Genomic DNA, 16,375 nt, shown 5'->3' on the forward strand with positions numbered 1-16,375 from the left:
GGCTATTGTTTTTAATTTTGTAAAGTTTTGAGTGATTTGTTTTTTCCCCTCTCTCTACAACAACTTGTTTTACCACCATCTATTCTTCCAGTCCTTTAACAGTGGATTATTCGATTTCAAGGACAGCATTTGAAGATTTTGTTGATCTGATCTCCTTTCCCTCAGCATTCAGTATTGTCTTTCTGTTAGGCTGTTGCTGCACAGATGCTTTAGTATTTTAGGTTTTCCTAGAGACATGATTTTTAAGTTGGAATGTCTAGGTAAGGTATTTCTTTCTAGTTACTCTTAGTTCTTTTGACATTGAAGGTAGCTTTATTGTTTTGGCAGACATCATTGCTCATTCCTGGGTTAGAACTGAGTTTACTGCTTCTAGCATGAAATGTGTAATTTTGGTGAATTTCTTTCATGGACATAAAATATTTTTTGTTAGTGAGTTCTTTTCAGTTTGGCACTCTCACCAGCCCTGTTTTTGTCTTTAGTATCAGTGCTGGCGTATGTTGGTATAGCTTATGATATTGCACTTGAAAACTGTATTTCATGGTTGTCCTTTTTAAGCGCAAGTGCTTATCTCTGAGTTGTAGTGCTCTTCATAGGATCATATGAGGTTACTAGGCTGTTTGCCCTAATTCCTTTACAAGCCTAGCCATGTTACACCCTTGTTCCCTTATGGACCAAGATATATAGTCTATATGCACAAATCTAAGATCATTACCAGTTGCCCTATCTAAGAGGGACTTAGGTGAAACCCCCAGTGTACTTCAAACACAAAATGTCTTATTTCTGAGGTTCTCTTTCATGGGCATAAACAATGTTTGTTACAGCTGAGCCAGTCCTCAGTTTGACTGTCTCACCAGCAATGTTTTTGCTTTTGTTGTGGATATATATTGATATGGTTTGTTTATTTTAGATGTTCATCGTGTTACATTGCTGCAGACATTACACTTGGGTTATCCTGCTGTCAGGCGGTTCCCCAGTCGGCCTGAGTTCCAAAGTCTTGGTCCGGCGTCGGTTGCTGTCGCCTCCTCCCTGACGTCAGTGCGATAGGAATATATAAGATGCAGCCGACGCCATTTTCTTCAGTCTTTCTTGCCGCGCGGTGCCCAAAGCAGAAGCAGTTCTCAACTGCCGGTCGGCCGACTTCTGAGATTTTCATTCTGAATCCAGAACCGAAGTCTTCTACAAAGCTAAGTACCCCGTTGGGGAAACTTTTTCTTGCCTCAGACCGATGTCAGTAAAAGTTAATAACTGTATTTCTTGTGGGAAGCAAATACCTCGTAAGGATTTCCACTCCTATTGTATTCCATGCCTATGCCCAGACCATGACGTCACTGGTTGTCGGTTTTGTGCTAGGTTCAACAAGTGCACTATTAAATGTCGGTTTGATTTTGCCCAACATTATTTTGGCAGAAAATTCAATTACACCATGCCGTCGAAACTTCCAATGACCGGAATACATAAAAAGCGCAAAGACAAGGACAGGCATCCGAGGCCCAAAACTGACGACGAGGCCTCTTCTAGGCCGGTCGCCGGTTCTCCGGTTTTCAGTGAGGCACCTACGCAGCCCCTGATGACCACTTTCACAGAACCACAGACCGCCTCCGACTTCCACGTGGAGCTGGCTGGGCCTTCAGATGCTGTAGGTTTTCAGCCTACCGAAACTAACCCTTAAGAGGGAACCAAAGTAGCTGAACAATCCACAGCCTCAGAGGGTGTTTTCAGACCTACCCAGTTAACCATTAAACCCTCTGCTAAGTCTAAGGCCCCCTTAAAAACAAAGAAACAGATACAGCATTCTCCAGGACAGGTTTCCATGCCTAAGAAACAAATGCTCAAAATGGCCGAAGACCTAATCACCCTGATCAGGGGGTCCCATCCCCCTCCTGATAAAAGGCCCAGACAGGATGCAGACTATGAATCTTCCGACCAGGTGTCCATTTCTTCAGATTCATCCTCAGACCTAGGTTATTCTTTACCCCCCTTATGAAGATTCTGATGCTGAGGAATCAATTCCACCGGCCTCTCCGCCTGAGGACTATTCCTTTGGGGGAGACCTTACATACCATAAGGGAGCATTTCCATTGGGAAGGCCAGGATTACTCAGAATCCAAGAAAAGGCTCAGAGTCTTCCTTTTATTGCCTCAACACAGACCCCTTGCTATTCCGCCAGTGTTAGATATTGTGGATGATGTGTACACTGAATCCAGCTTAAACCCTGACTCCTTACCTCTGGCCCCAGTTAAACCTGGTAGATATTACAAAGTCCCTGACTCTCACAAATTTCTGTATAAAAGTCCTGTTGCTGACCCTGAAACTATTTCTCAGGGACCCAAAGGGATTAAGGCATCATCAGCAAAAAAAACAGTTCCCTCTGACAGAGATTCCAGAGCATTAGAGAGATGGGGAAAGAAAGTATATACATCTGCAACTTTAGCAGTGAGAGCCTTAAATTGCCAGTTTCACATGCTAAAATATCAGCAATTTTTGAAGTCTCAGTCGAAACAAAAGATGCTTCCAGATTCAGATCCTCCTAATTTTAAAGAAATGCAGGATTTATTGCATGCAGCTGAACAAGTCGGAAAACATACTTTGCAATGTGGATTTGATTCCTTAGAGGCCTCCTGTAGAGCAGCAATTACAGGCTCTGTCATTAGAAGGCATGCTTGGTTAAAAGCACATACGTTATCAGATCATGTTAAGGCAAAATTATTGGATGCACCTTTGCAGCGGGATGTGCTGTTTGGAGTTAAGGCAGAGGTGGTATTAAAGAAGATGGAGGATAAGGCAAAATCTATGCAAACGGTGAAGGATTTCTTACAGGTTCAGCCTTCTCGTTTTAGCAGAAATTGGCCAACAAAGAATTGGTCCTTTCCAGTCACAGACAGACCTCAAAGGGGCAAATACAGACGTCCGATAGGTAGAGGTCAAGCACAAGGTCCTTACAGGCCTCGACAATGGGGTACACCAGGCCAGAAAGAAGGGGAAGACAAGCCACAACCTTATAAAAAACAGCCTCAATGACTTCCCACTACAGCTGCCAAACAGCTCTCTCTTGGCAGCCCCCTTAGGAGGGAAACTGGCACTTTTCTATCACAATTGGCATTGCATCACCAAAGACAAATGGGTTCTCAACGTTGTATCTCAAGGTTACAGGTTCCACTTTCACACTCTGCCAAGGTTAAAAGGAATGCCAAATCTGCCACCAGATGAATGGGCAGAGGCTCAAAGACAAATTACAGCAGTCATGGACATGAGACCTATTCAAAAGGTACCACCCACAGGAGCAAGGACAAGGATTTTACTCAAGACTCTTTCTGATTCCCAGAAAGGACAAAGCCTGGAGACCCATTCTGGATCTTTCTTCTCTAAACACTTACCTGGATGTTCCGAAATTCAAAATGTTGACATTACAGCAGCTTCTTCCCACGCTAGGTAAGAACGCTTGGCTCGTGACTTTGGACCTCAAGGAGGCATACCTGCATGTCCCTATCAGACAAAATTGCAGAAGATACCTCGGATTTCTAGCTGGTTCAATGCACTGTCAGTTCTCTGCACTGCTCTTTGGCTTATCTACTGCGCCCAGGGTCTTCACAAAGTGCCTGGCACCAGTAATTGCATTTTGCAGGCAAAAAGGAATTCAAATTTATCCATACCTGGACGACTGCCTGATTCAAGCAGAGAGCAAAGATGTTCTTCTAAAGCATCTGGTGTTCATAAAAAAGTTATAAAGTTGCCTGGGGTACACGGTAAATGAAAAGAAATCAAAACTAGTGCCCTCACAACAGATAATATTCCTGGGTGCCAGCTTGAACACAACAGCCCAGATGGCTTATCTCACGCCAGACAAGCAAGGACAACTGACTCAATACTTTCAATTGTTGGCAACAAAGACCCAACTCCCTGCAAGAAAAATTCTGCAGGCCTTGGGCTACATGGCATCTTGCATACTACTAATTCCATATGCCAGACTGCATATGAGGAAACTACAATGGTACCTAAAGAGTGTATGGTCTCAACACTGTCAAAGTTTGGAAACGGTTATACCACTTATTCCTTGCCTTCAACAGGAGTTTCGATGGTGGGCTCAAGCTTGTCACCTCAACAAGGTGCAGCCTTTTATTCCACCCACAGCCAGGCAAACACTGACAACAGATGCATCGGATTATGCCTGGGGAGCACACATGGCAGGAAAATGTATTCAGAGCGAGTGGCCCACAGAGCAAAGGCATCTTCACATCAATCAAAAAGAGATGCTAGCTGTACAAAATGCACTTATAGCTTTCAAGGACCTACTGCATCCAGGACAACTACTACTAAAGACAGACAACACCACAGTTATGTGGTACATAAATAAGCAAGGGGGCACACACTCTTACCCCCTCTGCAGACAAGCCATGACCTTGTGGAACACAGCTCTAGACTACCAAGTTCATCTGCAAGCACAATTCCTGCCAGGAGAGAAAAACACACTGGCAGATGACCTAAGCAGAAACATCATGGATCCCCACGAATGGGAATTGAATCCACAAATATTCAGAATGATAACACAAAAATGGTGGAGCCCGGACATAGATCTGTTTGCATCCCCAATGGAACTGCCAGCTACAGAAATTCTGCACAAGGAGTTACCATCCACAAGCATGGAAAGTGGATGCCGTCTCATTCAGCTGGAAAAACCTGTAAGTATACGCTTTCCCTCCTTTACCTCTCCTTCCAAAGGTACTCATAAAAGCCAGGCAAGAAAAGCCAAATATGATCCTGATTGCACCAGACTGGCCACGCCAGCACTGGTACCCAATCATAAAGAACTTAGCACAAGAACCACCCTGGATTTTGCCTCAAATCCCACATTTGCTGACACAGCACAACAATCAGATACTTCACAGCCAGCTAAAGACCTTAAACCTAGCTGCATGGAAAATTCCCTTAGTCAAGTAAGCAATGCCTCTCTCCAAAGCTGTTATGGATGTCATTCTGGAGGCCAGAAGGTCTAGCACCAGGAAAGCCTACTCGGATAAATGGAAGAGATTCTGTGCCTGGAACAAGGCGCACAACCTTGACCCTCTTGTCCCAAACATTCCTCAGATACTTCAATATTTAACTGAGATGCTGGACAAGGGCCTCTCTTCATTCATTAAGATCCACGCCTCAGCCATTTCTGCTCATTACAACACGGATCCACCAATTTTTTTCTAATCCTTTGCTCAAACAGTACCTCAGAGGGGCTAAAAACATAAGACCGCCCCGTAGAGCACCTACCCCAACTTGGGACCTCAACTTCGTTTTGGAAAAATTAACTTTACCTCCTTTTGAGCCAGCTAACACAGCAGAATTAAAGTACATCTCTTGGAAAACTGCTCTGCTACTGGCAATAACATCAGCACGAAGAATTTTAGAATTACAGGCGCTAATGGCAGTGGAACCTTTCCTCATTTTCCACCAGGACAGGGTGTCTTTAAGAACTAACCCTACGTTTATACCAAAGGTGGTATCAAGTGAGGCTCTAAACCAAACTATTCACTTGCCAACTTTCTATCCAAAACTCAGAACAAAGGGGAGAGACTACTACATTCTTTGGACATTCACAGGCAGTTAGGCTTCTACTTGGACAAAACCAAAGCTTTCAGAAAATCTGAGCAATTATTGCTAGCATATCCTGCAGGAGCACAGGGAAGAGCCATTTCAAAACAGACGGTCTCAAAATGGATAGGACATTGTATACGTTTCTGCTATACTCACCATGGGAAACCTGTACCTAGCAGCATTAGATCTCACTCCACCAGGGCAACAGCCACTTCAACTGCCTACCTCAGAGGAGTGCCTACCAAGGATATTTTGGAAGCAGCAACATGGAGTTCTGTGCATACCTTCACCAAGCATTATCATTTGCCTTTATACCCCAAATCCAGAGCTGGCTTCGCCACTGCTGTGCTGCAGGGCCTTATAGCCACCCCTAATGCCTTATAGGACCAGCCTCCCTACCTCAGCTTTGGGATTCCACCCAAGTGTAATGACTGCAGCAGTGTAACACGATGAACATAGGTACAAAACTGTACTACCATAAATGTAGATGTTCGAGTGTAAACACCGCTGCAGTCCAGGTTACCCTCCCTCCTTCCCCTCTTACTTACTGGTACGTACCTATGTCTTCTACCCTTTACTACCTATGGGGAGTATTTGCTGGTAACTGAAAGTTGTTTGCTTTTCTTATGTATGTTTTATTAGCGATTTGAATTGCCTACCTATTTGGGGGCACCTGACATCTGGGGCAAGAAAAACTGAAGAAAATGGCGTTGGCTGCATCTTATATACCCCTGTCCCACTGACATCAGGGAGGAGGCGACAGCAACCGACACTGGACCAAGACTCTGGAACTCAAGCCAACTGGGGAACCGCCTGACGGCAGGATAACCCAAATGTAATGACTGCAGCAGTGTTTACACTCAAATATCTACATTTATGGTAGGTACAAAACTGTACTTTTACACTCCTTTTCGCAACTCTGTTGATTTAAGCTGTGTGTCAGACAGCAGCTATCATTGAAGGTTGAATTTTTATTTTGCATGGAGGCTTTTTCAGTGAGAGCATTGACTCTGGTTATTGGTTAATCATTAACCTTCTGGCAAGATTGATTCCGGTTTGAAAGGAGAACAAATACTGAAACTAATACTGTCCTCCAATATGTGGTTAATTTTTTACCTTATTTCCCAACCTTCATTTCAGACAAATTGGAGAAACCATGAAAGTAAAACTGTTCTGACTGATTTTGTTTTTCTTTTTGTTTGCTTAGTGTAGTACTGACTGCAGCCTTACCCCACCCACACAAAGTCCATGAACAGAAAGTATAGCTTCTCATCTCCACAAGATTCACGTTTGCACAACTACTAAGCAACTTATAGTTTTTTGCAGTGTTTTTCAAATTACCCACTCGTAAGGTAATGTTGCCAGTCAAAAGTTCTTTCCATTCCTCTGAAAAAACGGAAAAGCCACTCACAAAGTGACATCATGCAGGCACAGATTTTCCTATCCTACCTGTAGCTGACAACCTGTGTTCAGACAGGAAAGGTTCTGTATTATTTGCATTTCCTTAAGTGTAATTGCTGTGGCCAGACTTAAACTGATTTGTTGAGAATTTGTACTGTTTTTTTTTTCATTTGTCAAGCTAGAGAATTCAGGTGACTAAGCTTTTCACTTATGTATTGCAAAGCTACAGCTCATACATTTGTAGCCGTGTGACACTGTAGTTTACCATGCACTTCATGACAGGAACAATGTCATGGTCTTCAGCAGAAAACAATTACATTATACTTTTCGCTGTTAGTGTGTTTCCTTCAACAGACAGCTGCATTGTCACACTGTTGATAGTATTTCATGCTTTCTTTTTCCTGTTTTTTCATATGCATGGCAGACAAGCAGAATCATTGAAATGAAATAGTTATTTATTTTATTTTACATTTGTTCACCAGAATTGTCCAACTGAGCTGAATAGCCCTTTTTCAGCAGAGGCCCGGGGAGAAAAGCTCCAACATATTAAACAATTTTCATTATAAATTAGCATTAAACAGCAATGTTACAGGACTATTGCAAGGCGTTAAGTAAGAATACAATGTTATAGAGTGTCAATAATCAGGAGTGTAGCAAAAATTATTTCAAGATGTATAAAAAGAAATATGTCATTAAGATGAGTATAGTTTTTGGGGTAAGTGATTACAAAAACCCAGTTTTGTCATAAGGTAGTTGCATGAAGACAAGACATTTACAGTAGAATGTTTCTCTGAGGTGATTTACTTAATATATTTTAGAAGACAGTAGAAAGAGTAGTCAAGGAAGATTAGAGAGAGCTAGTGAGAAGAGTGAGTTAAGGGCAGAAAGTAGATTAAGGTATGAGAAGTAGGGGATGTTAAGGAGGGAGAGTGCAGTGGCAGGACCAGTGACTTTTAAAGTGCTCTTTGGTGGCTGTCTTAAATTGTTTAGGATGTGTAAGGGTCCTGATTTCTAGTGGGAGCATATTCCAAGCAATAGTGGGGTAATAGCTGTACATGCTGCGTCCAAATTTAGCCTTGGGTTTGTAGATTTGTAGTAGGTCTTGGTTAGAGCTTCGGAGCGGTCTGGAGGGAGAATAATGGGAGATGAGAGGGGATAGTGCTGGGCAGTAGGAAGGCTGGTATAGGATAGAATGGATGATCTGGAGCTAAGAGAGAAGAAAGCTGGTGGGGTAATTCAAGCCAGATTAGGTCTTTAGAGAGAGAGAGTGATGGTATTTGTAGGTTTGTTGGGCAGCAAATCTAGCAACCTTGTTGTAGGTAGATTCAAGTTCGGTCAGGAGTGCTGAGTTAAGATTTGTGAGAATTTGAGAATTGTACATTAGACTGGTTAGAAGGTAGGTGAGAGAGAGTAATCTTGGCTTCAGAGATAAGGAATTTCTTGTTACGGTAAAGGAGCCCTAGTTTTGAATGAGTCTTTTTGATACAGTTATTAACATGCAAGTCAAATGTAAGCTGATCATCGATGGTTATGCCTAAGAGCTTAGTGCTGGATTCTACCTGAATGGGAGTGTTATTAAGGGACTGTATGGAGAAGGAGGGTTTAATATTGTTGAACTTTTTAAGTAGGAAGAGTAACAGCTTTTTTTTTTTTTTTGAGTTAAGAATGAGCTGGTTGTTGGAGAGCCATGTTTCAACTAAGTTAGAAGATGCCCGAGTAGCTGAGAAGAGCTTAGAGGGAGAATTGGCTGTGGTGATGACTGTAGAATCATCTGCGTATTGCACTAAAGATGACTGAGGACAGGAGGTATAGAGCTGATTAGTAAAGATATTAAAAAGTAAAGGCCCTAGGATAGACCCTTGAGGTACACCCATTTTTATGGGGAGAGTGCAGAGTGCCATCTCACTGATTGAGATCTATCAGTGAGGTAGCTGGAGAACCATGCAACGGTATCAGAGGAGAAGTTGAGATTATGCAGTAGAAGAGAGTGAGACACAGTGTCGAAAGCTTTTGAGAGGTCCAAGAATAGGCAAGAAATAAGTTTGTCTTCCATGACTATAGAGACAGTGTTGAGGAAGGATAATAGAGCTGTAGTGGTGCTATGTTTCGGTCTGAAGCTGTGTTGAGTGGGTGTAAGCAAACAGTAAGCAAAAACTTTTAATTTTGCATTCTATTTACGTAGTTGAGAGGAAGGGAGAGTAAATCTTTCTTTAGTTTTTTTTTTTGCAGTTGGACTGTGCTGTATAGAGATGAAGATTAATTGTAGATCCTGATTTGTATACTTACGGCTGAAAAGGGTGCGTCAGCCATTCCACTTGCCTGGTTATCAAATTAAAATAAATAAGTAATGGGTATATAAATTCATCTTGCTTTTGTTTGCTGCTATAGATTTTTTACTTTTATAGTTCAAATTGTTAACTTGTTTTGCTGAAATATATAACTGGCCATTATATCTTTCACATTCTTCACAATCATATAACAGAAATGTATACATGAGGTAATGATCTGCCTTTTTGTGTTGGTGGTGGGGCAGGCTGTTTATGTTAAAAAAAAAAAAAAAAAAAAAAAAAAAAAACACAGAAAGAAATTGACCATCAAAGGCTTCCTTCTCAGTGGTGGGCAGAATGAGAATGTTCATGTGCACGTGTGGCTCTGCATGCATAGGCTTGTATTTATGTATACTTGTATGTGAGTACAAGCATACGTGTTTGATTTGTGTGTTGTGTGCCCAGGGAGATGTTCATCGTGCATACAGCTGCAGTCATAACAGATGGGTTCTCCTGCCGTCAGACGGGTCCTCGGTCGGCCGAATTCCAAAGTCTAGGTCCGGCGTCGGTTGTCGTCGCTTCTTCCCTGACGTCAGTGCGACAGGGGTATAAAAGAACCAGCCGACGCCATTTTCTTCAGTCTTTTTTGCCGCGCGGTGCCCGAAGCAGAAGCAGTTCGCAAGTGCTGGTCGGCCAGCTCCTGAGATTACAAAAAATTTGGAACCGAAGTCTTCTTAAAAGCTAAGTACCCCGTTGGGGAAACTTTTTCTTGCCTCAGACCAATGTCAGACAAAGTTAATAATTGTATTTCTTGTGGGAAGCAAATACCACATAAGGATTGCCATTCCCTCTGTATACCTTGTTTAGGCCCAGACCACGACGTCTCGGTCTGTCGCTTTTGTGCTACATTCAACAAACGCACTATTAAGCGTCGGGCGGAGTTCGCCCAGCATTATTTTGGGAAAGCATTTAACTATACTATGTCGTCGGATACTCCGACTCCGGTTTTGTCTAAAAATGCGAAGACAAGGTCCGACACTCGAGGTCCGCGGCCTCTACCGACACCACGCCAAAGCCAACTACACGTGATCTGGTTCTCAGCGAGGCGCCTACGCAGCCCCTGATTCCCGACGACACATCTTTGGCGGTGTCTCCTGTACCCGAGGTCGCAGGCTCCTCGGCCCACACCCTGACTACAGATACCGAAGCCACGCTCGGCATTGAAACACAGAATGTGGACAGGTCCACCTCCACTCAAGGTGTCTTCAGACCTTCCTTTTCTTTCTCCATCAAGGCTTTCACCAAGTCTAAAGCTACCATGCACCCTAAGAGACCAGCTACACAGGCCCCATGACTAAGAAACAGATGCTTAAAATGGCTGAGGATTTAATTACTCTAATCAGAGTTTCTCAGCCACCTCTGGACAAAAGACCCAGAGTGGAGGAAGATTCCCCCTCCTCTGATCAGGGCTCCATTATTTCAGAGCACTCTGATTATCAGGAACAGTCTTACTCTCCTTTTGAGGACTCTGATGCAGAGGAATCTATTCCCTCTGTATCCCCCCCTGAGGATTACTCATTTGGTGAAACTCTGCATACCTTAAGGGAACACTTCCACTGGGAAGGCCAGGATTATTCAGATTCCAAGAAAAGGCTCAGGGAATTTCTTTTGTTACCCCAGCACAGGCCTCTGGCTATACCTCCTGTCCTGGACATCCTAGATGATGTGTACTCGGAGGCCTGCCTTAACCCGTACTCTCTCCCTCCAGCTCCAGTTAAGCCTGACAGGTACTACAGGGTTCCTGACTCGCACCAATTTCTATATAAAAGCCATGCTGCTGACCTAGAAACCATCTCACAGGGGCCCAAGGGAGTTAAGGCCTCCATTGCCAAAAATCCATTGCCTTCCGAGAGAGATTCCAGATCCTTAGAAAGGTGGGGAAAAAAGGTATATACCTCGGCTACCTTATCCATGAGGGCCTTAAACTGTCAGTTTCATATGCTAAAATACAAACAGTTTCTGTTATCTCAATTGAAAAGTAAAATGTCACAACCTGAACAACCAGACATGAAGGAGTTGCAGGATTTGATGCATAGTGCAGAACAAGTGGGTAAATATACCTTACAATGTGGGTTTGATGCTCTAGAGGCCTCATGTAGAGCTGCTTTTACAGGCTCAGTCATACGTAGGCATGCTTGGCTCAAGGAACAAGCCTTGCCTGATCATATCAAAGCTAAATTACTAGACGCCCCTCTTCAAAAGGATGTTCTATTTGGGGCAAATGCTGAGGAAGTATTACGGAAAATGGAGGAAAAGGCTAAATCAATGCAAACTGTAAAAGAATTTCTGCAGGTTCAACCCCCACGTTTTAGTAGAAATTGGCCTTCCAAAAACTGGTTCTTTCCTGCCACAGACAGACCCCAAAGAGGCAGATACAGGTGCCCGAGGGGCAGAGGACAAACTCAAGTCTCGTACAGAGGCAGACAATGGCAAGCTCCTACACAAAGAGGTGGTGAGGACAACTCGCAATCTTTCAAAAGCAAAACCAATGACTTTCCCCTTTGCATGCCAGCCAGGTCTCAAATGGCAGCACCCTTAGGAGGAAAGCTGGCACTATTCTCAAAAAATTGGCATATTGTCACAAAGGACAAATGGATCCTGAACATAATAAACCGAGGCTACAAATTCCATTTCCATACCCTTCCAAAAATCCAAACCTGCCACACAATCAAAGGGCAGAGGCACAAAAGCAAATTTCAGATCTTATAAACATGAAAGCTATTCAAGAGGTACCTACACACGAACAAGGCCAAGGTTTTTATTCCAGGCTATTTCTGGTGCCAAGGAAGGGCAAAGATTGGAGACCTATTTTGGATCTTTCCATCCTAAATACATTCCTACTCGTACCAAAATTCAAGATGCTCACTCTACAGCAACTTCTTCCCATGCTGGGCAAGGAGTCTTGGCTGGTAACATTGGACCTCAAGGAGGCATACCTGCATGTCCCAATCAGACAAAATTGCAGAAGATACCTCAGATTTCTTGTAGGTTCAATACATTATCAATTCTCTGCATTGCCCTTTGGTTTATCTACTGCCCAGAGTATTCACGAAATGCCTGGCATCAGTAATTGCCTACTGCAGACTTCAAGGGATACAAATATACCCTTATTTGGACGACTGCCTGATCCAAGCGGACAGCAAGCACATTCTTCTGAAACATCTGGCTTATGTAATAATGTTATTAAACTCTCTAGGATACACAGTCAACAAAGAGAAATCAAGACTAATACCCTCTCGCAAGATAATTTTCCTGGGTGCCAATTTGGACACAAACACCCAGATGGCCTACCTCACACCAGAGAAGCAGGGGCAACTAATTCAATATTTCAGAACACTGGCAAATTGCACCAGGCTGACTGCAAGGAAAATCCTGCAGGCACTGGGATTCATGGCATCTTGCATCTTACTAATCCCATGTGCAAAGCTGCATATGAGAAAACTACAATGGTACCTAAAAAACATATGGTCTCAACACAGCCACAGTTTGGAAACAATGATACCACTAATTCCATGGCTGCAAAAGGAATTTCTGTGGTGGGCTCAAGCATGCCAAACAAACACAGGTCTTCCATTCAGCAAGCCTCAAGCAAATCAAGTCATCAAAACAGACGCCTCGGACTACGCCTGGGGGGCGCACATGACAGACCGGTGCATTCAGGGCAAATGGACCCAAAAAGAAAAGCACCTTCACATCAATCAAAAAGAAATGCTAGCAGTGAAAAATGCTATTACAGCCTTCAAGGACCTTCTACAACCAGGTCAGCTATTGATAAGAACAGACAACACCACAGTTATGTGGTACATAAACAAGCAGGGAGGAACACACATTCTTATCCCCTATGCAGACTGGCCATGTCACTTTGGAACATGGCCATGGACTTACAAATGGAGCTACAAGCACAGTACTTGCCAGGCAAGGAAAACACGCTGGCAGACAACCTAAGCAGGAATATGACAGATCCACACGAATGGAAGTTGCATCCAAAAGTTTTTACAGAAATAATCCAAGAATGGGGAAGGCCAGACATAGATCTCTTTGCCTCTCACAAAAATCATCAATTGACAAAATTCTGCTCAAGGATCTTCCATCCAAAGGCCTGGAGAGTGGACGCTCTCTCTTTCAGTTGGACATCAATGACAGTTTATGCCTTCCCACCACTTCCTCTGCTGCCCAAAGTCCTATTGAAGACCAGAGCAGACAGACCAAAGATGATCCTCATTGCTCCAGACTGGCCAAGGCAACACTGGTACCCACTATTAAAGAGCTTGACGCATTCACCACCATGGACCCTGCCTCTAATGCCTCTTCTTCTGACTCAGCACAGCTTCAAAACTCTTCACAGTCAGCTGAAGACGCTCAATCTAGCCGCATGGAAGATTCCTTAGCATCACAGCAGGCCCTGCTCTCCAAGGAGGTGCAGGATGTCATTTTGGAGGCCAGAAGGCCATCAACTAGAAAAGCTTACTCTGCAAAATGGAAACGTTTTTGTGTTTGGAATGAGAAAAAGGGCCAGTGCCCTGGAAAACTGATTTTACCTCAAATACTACAATATTTGGTCGAACTGCTAAGCAGTGGACTTTCGTTCTCCTCCATCAAACTCCATGCCTCAGCCATTTCTGCAGAATACAACACTGATCCACCTTTATTCTCTCACCCTCTATTAAGACAGTTCCTCAGAGGGGCTAAGAATTTAAGACCTCCAAGAAAACAACCAATACCTGCTTGGGATCTTAATTTCATTCTGGAAAAACTGACTTTGCCCCCTTTTGAACCACCTGCCTCATCAGATTTACAATATTTGTCCTGGAAAACAGCTTTCCTTCTGGCTATCACTTCAGCTCGGAGAGTTTCAGAACTACAGGCTCTTATGGCTGTCCAGCCTTTCATCATCTTCCATCAGAACAGAGTTTCATTACGTACCAACCCGTCCTTTATGCCTAAAGTGGTATCCAGGGTAGCTTTAAATCGGGCCATACATTTACCTACTTTTTATCCTAATCCTCAAAACAAAGGGGAGAGATTACTGCGTTCTTTGGACATCCACAGACAACTGCGTTATTATTTGGACAGAACAAAGCCTTTCAGAAAATCAGAACAGCTTTTTGTGGCCTATGCGGTAGGAGCTCAAGGAAAGTCAATATCCAAACAGACAATCTCAAAATGGATAGCCCACTGCATACACTTTTGCTATTCCTTTCCTGGCAAAACTGTACCTACAGGCATTAGCACTCATTCCACCAGCGCCACAGCCACCTCTGCAGCCTTCCTCAGAGGAGTTCCTACCAAGGATATTTTAGAAGCAGCCACTTGGAGTTCTGTGCATACCTTCTCTAAGCACTACAGCCTACCTTTATACTCCAAGTCTAGAGCAGGCTTTGCCACTGCAGTCTTGCAGGGCATTTTGGCTCCTCCTAGCTCCACCTAGTGCCTACCACCCCTTTCTTAGCTTTGGGATTCTACCCATCTGTTATGACTGCAGCTGTATGCACGATGAACATAGTGCAGTTTTGTACCTACCATAAATATAGATGTTCAAGTGCTAATACAGCTGAAGTCCAGGTTTCCCTCCCACCTTCCCCTCTAGGGGTATTCTTTTATGGTGTATTTGCTTGCAACTACTGTTTTTTGATTATATTGCATTGCATTATTACATAATTTTATGTATTGCCTTCCTTCTGGGGGCACCTAACATTTGGGGCAAGAAAGACTGAAGAAAATGGCGTTGGCTGGTTCTTTTATACCCCTGTCGCACTGACGTCAGGGAAGAAGCGACGACAACCGACGCCGGACCTAGACTTTGGAATTCGTCCGACCGAGGACCCGCCTGACGGCAGGAGAACCCATCTGTTATGACTGCAGCTGTATTAGCACTCGAACATCTACATTTATGGTAGGTACAAAACTGTACTTTGCAGTAGCTTGCATTTTAAATGTATGGTAACATCAAGCTGAAATGCATTTCTATGGCTATTATTCATTTGTTTCCCATGATGTTGTAAATTGGATATCTGAAGTGAGTTTAATTGGTGGGCATGAATTAGCGTATACTTGCATGAACCAAAATAAAACCCTTCACTCTGATCATTGTTTTATTTATTTTTATCACACCCAGATATATGACCTGCTCATAGCTAATAAAGTGGCTGTAAATTAGTAGGTGCAGAGGTGTAAGAGACACTTTGTAGACGAAAGTGATTGATCCCTGCTGTTATTTTAGCTAGTGTTGGGCACCAGTGAATCCTGTGGCTGTGGAGAAAAAAAAATCATTAATTAATTAATTTTCTGATTACCCACTTTGTGCTAAGCAGATTACGAGTAACCAGAGAATGAATGAATAGGTGATTGATTAAAATTCTCCATGTCACACATGTCACACAGTAATGGGACATGACTGTCCAGATCATGCCCAGTTTCATTCGGATAACAATTGCAGCATTGCAGATGCTTTTTAGGAGGGACACAATTTGTCAGCTAACCCGGTTTCCACCTGGTGGCTGTCAGACCAGGTCAGATGAGACGAATGTGCAGAATATACTTGCACTAAATCCTCATTCAACAAGATGTAAACTTGCATGTTTGCCAGCCAACCCAACATTTCTTTTACTGGATTTAAGGTGAGCTCATTTGCTGCCATGTAAATCACAATGGAGGTGCAGTGAAGTTCAAGAATAGAATTGAATTCTTGTGTGTGTTTTGCAACCTCATATCTTACAAGAATTCCTTCATTTTTATGATGAACTGCCTGTGGGCCTCTTATATACAGCTAGTAAATCCAGTACTTCAGGGGATAGCATTCTTAATAGTGTGCCAGTATGGCTGCTTCATCTCCGCTCAAAAGGCTGTGTGAAACTAATGGCCAGAATGTATATGCTCTAAGTTCTCATTATGTTGAAGCAAAGTTACTGTGTATTTCATCAGATTTTTTTTTTAAATGACATGTTGTATTGTTCAGCTAAGGTGGTAGTCACTAATTCAGCATTGACCTGCGCTAAAATTCTTAAAGATAGAATAGGGGTCTTACTTGCATTTTTGTAGTTGATCATGCTGTTGTTTATACTAGAAAG

General features: G+C 43.1%; 1 protein-coding gene across 1 annotated transcript in view; it reads left to right on the forward strand.

Annotated features, from left to right (window-relative positions):
• RICTOR (RPTOR independent companion of MTOR complex 2) overlaps window positions 1-16,375 on the forward strand; it is a 3,179,211-nt gene that overhangs the window by 2,499,582 nt on the left and 663,254 nt on the right. The window lies entirely within an intron of this gene.

This window comes from Protopterus annectens, chromosome 1.part0 (genome assembly GCF_019279795.1).
Source record: "Protopterus annectens isolate FY-2018-M chromosome 1.part0, PAN1.0, whole genome shotgun sequence".
NCBI classification, from domain to species: Eukaryota; Metazoa; Chordata; order Ceratodontiformes; family Protopteridae; genus Protopterus; species Protopterus annectens.